The 10603-nt window shown below is 40.2% G+C and overlaps 1 pseudogene; it reads left to right on the top strand.

Moving 5' to 3' along the window:
* The first annotated feature begins 5872 nt into the window (after nucleotides 1-5872).
* On the top strand, nucleotides 5873-6353 carry LOC125156221 (mitochondrial inner membrane protease subunit 1-like; annotated as a pseudogene).
* The last annotated feature ends 4250 nt before the right edge of the window (nucleotides 6354-10603 follow it).

The raw sequence follows: 10603 nt of genomic DNA on the forward strand, positions 1-10603 counted from the left end.
GTCATTTTCCACCTGTAAAGTAGGCATAATCCAGCCAGCCTGGAGGAATACATTGGATGGATTGTGATAGGATGTCTAAAAATGTCTGGTCTACACTTAACACATAGTCAGTCCTAAATAAAACATGCCTTAATACCATCAATATTTCTACTGTTTTGCTAAAATGGCACTCCATTCTTTATAACTGCCATTTGAAAGGAATTTGGAGATTAAATTTGAGAGATTAGCCAGATCTAGCTAAATATGTTTTTTGTCTTGAATTAAACCATAAATTTTATCGGTGACTTTATTGCTTATATTTCTGGATGGATTTTGTTGTTGTTGTTGCTTGGGCTATGAGAAAACAAATCAACACAGCATCAATAATTAACCAGACAATATTCATTCTGCAGCCATCTTCTTGGCAAAGTGAGAGATTGAGAAATAGCTCCTAACCCAATTCTTTAAGCAGTGGACATGAACACATAAATTTCTGCATGTATATACCATAGTGTATAAATAAACTTCTTGCTAATTTGATCAAGTGTAAATTATATCAGTATTATACTGTTTTATTAATTCATAGACATATAGAATCACATCTTTGAAAGAATCTTAGATGATACTGAATTTAATTTGCAGCTCATAGACTCCCAGACATGAAGGTCTGGGCAGGATTGAATCAGTATTTTCACAGGCTGTTATCTTATAACACACCTGTCCTGTGTGCTTCTAACGTGTTCCTCATGAATGAAAAGAAGTCTACTATTTCATGGGAAGTGGTTTTATTTATGGACAACTCTGGACTCATCAACCTAGTATCAATTGATCAATTAATTTAAAATTAATAGTTTTGTGTTTCAGGCTAGTTGTCGGTTGGTGTTCTACAGATATACAGACAGTAATAGTCTCCATATTTTGGGTTCCTTCTGTAAACCATGTACCATATGCCATCTCATTTAGCCATCCCAAGAAACCTATAATTTTACTTTATTATTAGCCCCATCTTAATGGATAAAAGCGATGTTTTAAAAGGTAAAGTAATTTACCTTTAGCCACACCACTACCTTTTTTGAGGGTGGGGACAGAGTCTTAATCCCCATGGTATGCTAACCCCTAAAATGAGTGGTGCTCACAGTTCCTGAGAACTGTAGAGTCAAGAGTAGAACATAAAAACAAATGAATTGACATGTAAATTAGGAATAGTCATAAACGGTGTATGGACACAGTATTACGGGAGCACAGGAGCACACGCTATCTTTATGTTTATTTGTTTTTCAAACTCAGTTTCTTAAAAAAAATAAGGATCAAATGTATTACTTAGGACCAGATAAAACGCCATACATTTCTTGAAAACAAACCTACAGCTCCCTGAACTTTGGATTTTCGGGTGAGCATAGCGATGATAGCCAAATGGACATTCACTCAGTTGGAGACCATACGAATGTAATCTTTTCACCAATTCCTTGTTACACGGTGTCAGGTCAGCTCAAGTACCTCCCCTTAGGATTCTTTCTCTGATTGCAGTTTCTTCAATGATTCCTCTCTCACATGCTGACCTAAATAGAATAATTACAGAAGGCCAACTGGTCAACCAGAGGCATGGCGATGCACACTGATCAAGGGAAGTTGCCTAGATAGTCTCTGAGACAGAACAGCCTGTGTTTAAGGAGGTGGCCTCTGCAGTGAACAAGATCTGGTGTCATCACTCATGACCTTTATGACCTTGAGCAAGGAACTTAGCCTCCTCGATCTTCATATTCTCTTTGGTGAAGTGAGCATTAAGATAGCTTCCTCAAAAATATGTATTATAAGGATTACATAAAATAATCTATCTAAAGTGTTTAATAAAGTGCCCAGAACACAGGATTATTTAATAAGAGTTGACTATTTGTGATTTGTAATTATTTTATTTTTTTGAGAGAGCAAGAGAGACAGAGGTGAGCAGAGAGAGAGGGAGACACAGAATCGGAAGCAGGCGCCAGGCTCCAAGCTGTCAGTGCAGAGCCCCATGCGGGGTTCAAGTTCACAAACCATGAGTTCACGACCTGAGCCAAAGTCAGCACTTAACCGACTGAGCCACCCAGGGGCTCCGTGACTATTTGTGATCTTTGCTGTAACTATGATTACTGTTTTGGAAATGCAAAGTGAGGGGTGTACCCCCTTCCAGCCAAGCCCATCTTGCCTATAGGACTAGTAAGTGATGCTTCACAGGTGTAAGGTATTTATTTATAAATGTTTTCCCATTAATGATCTCATGTAATCCAGACACTAACATAGGAGGTAGGCCATATCATTCTCGGTTTGATGATGGAAACTGAGATTGAGGAAAATTAAAAGACATTCCTGGAATTCTCTAGTGATTTTCCACGGCATAATGTGATGTAAAATAGAAGCACTAAATTATATTAATGGTGTCTTCTTAAACTACAAAACTTTCTTTACTTTGTATGCTTAAACGTTTTTAAACAATAAATTTTGCTATCACCTATTTTATTGAGATTGATTTTACTAATTAATATTTCAAAGCCTTTGCTTCATTTAATAAGACAAAGTCAGCCCTGCTGCATTTCAATGTTAGCTATAATTAATGATGATATTATGAAAATTAATGCTTTTCCATTATCCATTATGACATCATCAGTGCTAATGATCTGTTTATTGCTTCTCTGCTGACGGCGGTTAAAAGAAGCCACATTTTAAAGAGGAGGGAGAAGCCTAAATCATGTTAAAAGCAGTAAAATCCTTTACATTTAGAGAATATTTTATTCTGAAGTCACCCAGCATGGTATAAGAAACAACCAGGATCCCAAAAACACAAGGCATATTCAGGCAACTGACGTGAAATAATTGATTGATACAAACAATACTGGTTAAGTCCCCAAACCATTCTTCCAGTGTGATATCATTTCTGACATCTAAAAGACTCTTTTGTGGAATTTGAAGAGGGAAAATGGGAAAGATAAAAGTTACTAGATGGGGCGCCTGGGTGGCTCAGTCAGCTGAGCATCTGACTTTGGCTCAGGTCATGATCTCGTGGTCTGTGAGTTTGAGCCCCGCATCGGGCTCTGTGCTGATGGCTCAGAGCCTGGAGCCTGCTTCGGATTCTGTGTCTCCCTCTCTCTCTGCCCCTCCCCTACTCATGCCACATCTCTGTCTCTCAAAAATAAATAAACATTAAAAATCTTTAAAAAAAAGTTACTAGAGATGATTGGTTTTGCATATATTCACTATTTAATACTCATTAAACCCACAACAGATAAAATACAACACCCTCACTGAAAATCCTTGAAACCAGAACTCCAGGCCTCAGTTATATAGCTAACAAAAGGTGGAATCTGAACTCTTAAATGTAAACATCGCTGGGATATTAATAATTCATGCCTTGCCAGAAACAACTAAATAGGAAACTTTCCTGAGGGGGTGGTTAGAAATATCACTCAATTTCACCTGTGGCGTAGAGAAGAGAATTGAAACATTTTTATTTATAGTAGTATTGATTCAAAATATTTTCTATTAATAATTGATGGATAAGACAATGATGAGTTCGCAAACAAAGCAGATGGAATCAGGTTAGAACTGGAGAGTGTCTCATAAACCCTCTTTCTCTACAGAGAGAAAACTGGAAACATGAATATTTCAGGGACACGGTGAGTAAGTTGTGAGTCAGGACTAACACTTGGATGTCCTGACTCCTCAGATCAGCCCCCATCATCCCACCACCTCTCATGGGCACAAAGGTGAGTGTTCAATGGGAGGTCGATAAAACAAAAGGAGTGGCTAAGCCAAGGGCTTTAACTTCTTTGCAAAAATGAGAATGGCATTATTTTTTTTTTCTACAGGAAGATTATGGCCTTTGTAGCTTCCACTTTGTGGGTTATAGGGTTGATTTGTCTCATCTGGTTGACCTGTTGTGTGTCCCCTCCCAATTCACTGCTTTTAGTGAGTCACCATCAAAGGTGAAATGCCAACCCAACATGGCCTGTCAGAGAAAAGATATCTGCTCTTTCATCACAGATATTGATTTGCTGGTCTCTCATCTTGTAGCATGCAGACAGAGTCTCTTTGTTGGAAAGTATAAACTATTAAAACAGCCAAGCTTCCAGTCTTACTGTAAATAATGCCCACAAGAGGGCTAAAGCCTTTTGTTTAACTTGGGGGTATATTTTGCTGACCATTAGTACAATAATCTAAAATGTCTATTATCTCAAATTCTTAATGGCAGAATTTTCAGTTTCCTAAAAGATCTCATGCATAACAAATATAATAGGACTAAATAAAGACATCTAGCTAAGAAATTCAGCTAGCTAAGCTGAATATAACCCAGGGGTCTGAGCCATGGATTGGATTTAAAGTGACACAGATCCAATTAAGCAGTGAATCATGGAGAAGAATTTGCCAATGGAAATGTTTAGAATAGTTCTCTGCTCTACCCAGACACCCAGGGTGTCCTGTGCTCCGTAGGGGCAGAACTTTGTCTTACTCATCATTATAGCATCAGACATGTAGTAAAATACTCATAAATACTTGTTAAATAAACCAGAAACTTCTACAGAGAGTAAAAATACAGATGTGGGCCACTCACCCAAGACCAACTCAAAGAGAATATCATTAGGAATGTATTTATTTTAATTAGTTCCATAGATAACATGACACTCAAGTATCTCAGAGCTAAGAGCCACAATTTTAGGGATATGCCATCTTGAACAGACCAACTTATTTTCCTTATTTCAGAAACCAGATGGCATACAATTTGGTTCATGAGCATCAGGATTCTAGGGGAAAGGACAAAGAAGATGACTGGTCAGCCTTCCTCCCTTTCCACAGCCCTTTTATTTGGTAAATAATACAGGAAAAGTTTAACCAGATGTCTTATTTTTTTAAATCAACATGGAATCTACACATCTAATAAGTCAGTCTGCCCCAAGCCCTAATTAACAAAAATGACAATTCCATGTAACAGATATCTAGGATTTTATATTTCACCAACATTTTCATGAGATTGTTTTAAATTTTCAGCCTAACAATAATCCTTGACGTAGGTATTGTTATTATCCTAAACTGTGAGGAAAAATAATCTCACGTTACTGCATCATTCAGTACTATTTAGTAACAAGTGACATAATGCCAACTACATCTCATGAAAGAAAAGAGAGCAATTCATTGGCCTCAAGACTCCATACTTTGGATAGACAGGGGCAGAGTAATAATGTGTCTCCTGGTTCCAGAACTGAAGGGCATTTTCTAATCTTCCTCCTCTTCCACCTCCTCCTGTCTTCCTCTGCCTATCCTGGGTCAATGAACAGGGGTGAGATGGGGTTTTCTCAATGACAGACTCTCCAGAATCCAATGAAATGAGAGTATAATATAGCAGCTCTCCAGTGGACAGAGGCAAAATACATACAGATCACTGCAGAGACAAATATAGGAAATATTCATTAAGTTAAAAAGCTTATGTACTGGGGTGCCTGGGTGGCTCAGTCGGTTGGGCATCCGACTTCAACTCAGGTCATAACCTCACTGTTCCTGAGTTTGAGCCCCACATCGGGCTCTGTGCTGACAGCTCAGAGCCCGGAGCCTGCTTTGGATTCTGTGTTTCCCTCTCTCTGTGCCCCTCCCCTGGTCGGTCTCTCTCTCTCTCTCTCTCTCTCTCTCTCAAAAATAAAAGATTTAAAAAAATTTAAAAAAAAGCTTATGTACTTAGGGCCTTCTGGGTTCTTTGGGGCCAGAAGAATCTTGAAATTGTAGAGCACCCACACAGGCTTTGATACATGCTTTAGACATTTTTGTTTTGTTTGTTTTCTGGAAGTCTCACAACTATCCTCAAATTTGAAAGTATTGTTAGAACGGATCTATGGTCAATGATGAAAGTATCTAGACGGAACTTTGCTTCATGGTGTACTGGGGGGGGAAGAAACTCTGCCAACGTGGCCATACTATTTGATATGGCTGTACAGATCATTATATCTCCAAATACACTGGTGGTACTGTTATGTACTGGACCATCAGTGGAGCCTTCCATACAAAATTAAGATATTGTCTTTGCAGAAAATCTTAATCAACATTTTCCTGGTGTCCAAAGAGGTGACACTGTGATTGCAAAAAGCTCTAGTGTTATTTATAAGACTATTTGGTTTGGAAGGAAACAAAATCCTCACCAACAGTCCATCAGATTTATTTAAAAGCCATGATGACAGGCCAACAAGTCATGTTTGGTTAGAAGGTTACGATCTACAAGTTTCTACAGATTCCAGGAATTATGGAACTACTCCATATGGATTACTAGGAGGATCTGTCTTCTTAAGATTTGGCTTCTGAGCAACTTTGGATTTCCATGTGATGGCCCTAATGGCCACAGATTTTGTGATGATTAAAAAAAGCATCTATTTGTCTGATCTGATACTATCTCCCCTTCATGTGATTTTATTGTTGCCACTGAAACCATGTACTTATGTACTTACCAATAAATGATTCACTATACAAAAACAAAACAAAAAAAAGCTTATATCCATCTGATTACCAAACACTGCCATATTGCCATACTGAACACTTAACTACTCTACAGATGTCAACCATACTAACCAAATAACTTTAGCACAGAAAATAAGACCCCAGACAAAGCTTACTAGACCCAGAATGGAAATTTCTGCTTGAATGGTTCAGGGATACAAGTGTGATAGGTCACTGTGATTCAGGTTGGTGAGAGAGAGCCTGGGCTAGTTGGGGATGGAATCAGAAGGGGACAAGATTAAGCCAGGAGTAAACTAAGGATTGTAGGAGGAACTGGAATTCACCTGGGGCTTGTAGTGCCAGAAAGTAGTAGAGGCAGTGTTTTAGTGTCCTGGGAAGGTCTGGAAAAGACCCACAGAGCAGGTGCCTCCTGAGCTCAGAATTGATGGAGAGGAGGAAGTGGTCATTGCATATATCTAGAAGAGGAGGGTGTCAGGCAGAGGGAACAGAATGTGGAAACCCTACACTAAAAGCATGCCTGGAAGTTTCCAGGAAACATAAAATGAAGCCAGTGTGACTGGGGCAATGTGAGATGAAGAAGGCATTTAGAACGTGAGACAAGAGGCATCACGGGAGGTTGCAAAGGTCATATAGGGCATGGTGACAATGTACTGGATGGGAAACTTGTGCAGGGCTCCAACGGTGGAGTTATCTGATTGGACCTGCACTTCATAATTTTTCTAATTTTTTAAAAAATCCAAATTAGTTAACATATAGTTGGTAATGATTTCAGGAGAATTTAGTGATTCATAACTTACATATGATACCCAGTGCTCATCCCAACAAGTGCCCTCCTTAATGCCCATCACCCATTTAGCCCATCCCCCCACCCACCTCCCCCCCAGCAGCCCTCAGTTTGTTCTCTGTATTGAAGTCTCTTATGGTTTGTCTCCCTCTCTGTTTTTATCTTATTTTTCCTTCCCTTCCCCTATGTTCATCATTCATTCAGAGAAAGATAAATATCATGATTGCACTCATATGTGGAATTTAAGAAACATGCCCTACACTTTTAAACAATCCTTCTGGGGGCCCCTGGGTGGCTCAGTGGGTTGAGCACCCATCTCTTGATTTCAGTTCAGGTCATGGGCCCAGGGTCATGGGACTGAGCCCCACATCAGGTATGCTAAGTATGGAGCCTGCTTAAGATTCTCTCTCTCTCTCTCTCTCTCTCTCTCTCTCTCTCTCTCTGCCCCTCTTCCCTGTTCACACACTCTCTCTCTCAATAAATAAATAAGAATAAATAGATAGATAGATGGATAGATCTATCTTTGGTTTGGAAGGAAACAAAATCCTCACCAACAGTCCATCAGATTTATTTAAAAGCCATGATGACAGGCCAACAAGTCATGTTTGGTTAGAAGGTTACGATCTACAAGGTTCTACAGATTCCAGGAATTATGGAACTGGTTGTGCTTTAATTTCGTCCTAGATCCACTAAAAAGGTAGCAATGATTTTTTTTTTTTAATCTCGGATACTTCCCATTTCCTAAACGGCTATGTCTGCGTTTTCAATGAAGCCTCATCCATCTCTAATTTTGTTACATGGCGATTACATGGGCTGTGTGAAGAAAATGAAGCAGAGAATTCCTGTCATGTAATTATATTTTAAAAGCCGAGTAATAGCAGCTCCTTTTATTAGCATTAACAATTAGCAGACCTCTTTCGCTCTGGCTGTGATAAAGAAATCCCTTGTAAGGATTCTGTAGAGCCAGTTTTACATGTCACACTCACATGAATAATGGAGCTAATGTCACGGGGAGCTGATGCAGGCATCCTTCATTAAAAAATACACAGGAGAGGAAAAAAAAATAATTTGGCAGATAATCATGAAAACACCACCCGTGATTAGGTGCTTCGTATTCCCAATCATTTTCTCGATTGACTGAAAACTCATTCTTGAGAGTAGAGGTCATGTCTCATGCCTAGAATCATACAATGTTAAAGTTGAAAGGATCCTAGAAATGATCTCAGCATCCAGAAATTCAGAAGCTTCAGGGGCTAGGTAGATGATATAAAGTGAGGGATAATGCCACACGGGGGACAGGTGAGCCAGGAAAACACAAACCAGGTCAAAAGCAAACAGGTAAGATGCTCCAGGAAGGAAGGCAGGCCCGCTATTACCAGGGCCTCTGACTGGTCAGGATGCTGCCTCTTAAAAATAACTTCTATAAATATTTACAAATAGTTTACCTTAACAATATTTGGTATTTGAATGCCCCCCCCCCCCACATACACACACAAGTACGTTGACACACACATATGGAGACAGGACTAAATAAAACACAGATATATTCCAAACTAAATAGGGCGCTTAGGTGGCTCTGTCTGTTAAGCGTCTGACTTGGGCTGAGGTCATGATCTCACAGTTCATGGGTTTGAGCCCCACGTCGGGCTCTGTGCTGACAGCTTGGAGACTGGTGCCTGCTTCGGATTCTGTGTCTCCCTCTTTCTCTGCCTCTCGCCTGCTCATGCTCTCTGTCTCTCAAGAATAAATAAATAAATGTTAAAAAAGAAGTTAAAGAAAAAAAAGATTAAATAAGACACATATATTTAGAGGACTGGGGGCCCCAGGCTCCCACTTTGCACCTGACTGCAGTCCAACTGAGCTGAGTCCTAGAGAAAGGACATAACTGACTTCTCCAATAGCATTCCAACAAGTTAGTGACGAAGTGACTTATATTTTGGGGTCTCTCGTAACTCTCAACATAAGGCTTTATTCTACACTAGAAAAATCACCTCCAGATCACTGTTAAAGACATTTGGATGAATTATTCTAGCTTAAGTTTTTATTTTTCTTAGATTTAATGACTGAGTCCTCGAGAATGGAAGTGACTTTAGCAAGGATGCACAGGCACTGAGAAGCAGAGATAAATCTAGAAGGTGGTCTGATATTCTTTCTGTTTTCTAATTGTGTGTGTTGTGCATGCCAGAAAATGACACATGATTATCAAGAGTCAAGGCCTTGGAATGTACTTTAGGTTCTTTTCATATTGCAGCTCCAGCCCTGAGAGCAATCATTATGCACCACATGTGCATGTGGGTGAAGTTGGGACCAGGTGTACCTGTGCCCATGCAGAGGAAGCCCTGGAGATGCCTGGCCTTTCTTGCTCCTAGAGAGTTAGTGACTTCATATTAGCAGGTGACAGCTTATTATCCTGAGCCCTTACCTGTGGTCAAGTTCACTTTTAAAGCCAGTGCCAAACAACTCTGTGCTGCAGCAAACCCGTCTCACCCTTGAAGTTAACTATCCTAAGACATGTTCATGGACCGGTGAAAATGAAAACATAATACGAGCTTAAAATATGTTAAAGGAAGATGCAGGAGATAAGGGTAGATTTTTTTTTCTCCAAAGCAAATTGTGAAAAGTCTTCACAGTCAAGCCAACAAGTAAGCAGCAAACGTCTCATGAGCCGCAGAATGGGATGGCCGGGTGGCCTTTAAGAGGATGCATCCAGAAGACACGTGAGTGATAAAACAGAGGAGGGCTGTGCTGGGGACAAGGCCATCACTAGCTGGTAACTGCAGAATGACAGCGATGACCAGAATTAGAGCTACGGTGATGAGATCGGGAAGGACAGGACTGTTTGCATTTGATTGTTTCCGTCCATCCTGCCGCTTCTGGGATCCCTTTCCAACATGGCCACTCTGCATTTGGCAATTTTCAGAGCCCCTTGGATCACAATGCGACTCTGATTTCCTCTATCCATGTTTGTGACATGCACTTAACCTGCACGTGCTCCAATCCTGTCTTGTAATGTGTCCCTTGTTTTTTCTTGATTAATGCACATCCCTGGGACAAAGAGCTTGGCCTTCTTCAGGAGGCAGCCCGGGAAGCCCAGGGCAACTCAAAAGGCTGCTGATTCAACCTGACATCAAGCTACCACTGGAAAACAGGGACTGTATCTCAAACTTGCTTGAATAAGATAGGTGCCCACCTCCCTAAATCAGAGTGATGCAACACTAGGAGACCATGATTTGCTTTGGAGACATTCCCACACTGGGTCAATCAGCTTGGCAAATTTCATTTGTTCTCGAGCAAGACAACTTGCGGTCTTGACAGAGCCTTGGGTCCACAGCCCTCTATCAGAGGCTCCCTGTCTCCATCCTTCATCCC

Source organism: Prionailurus viverrinus, chromosome F2 (assembly GCF_022837055.1).
Source record: "Prionailurus viverrinus isolate Anna chromosome F2, UM_Priviv_1.0, whole genome shotgun sequence".
In the NCBI taxonomy this organism is placed as follows: Eukaryota; Metazoa; Chordata; class Mammalia; order Carnivora; family Felidae; genus Prionailurus; species Prionailurus viverrinus.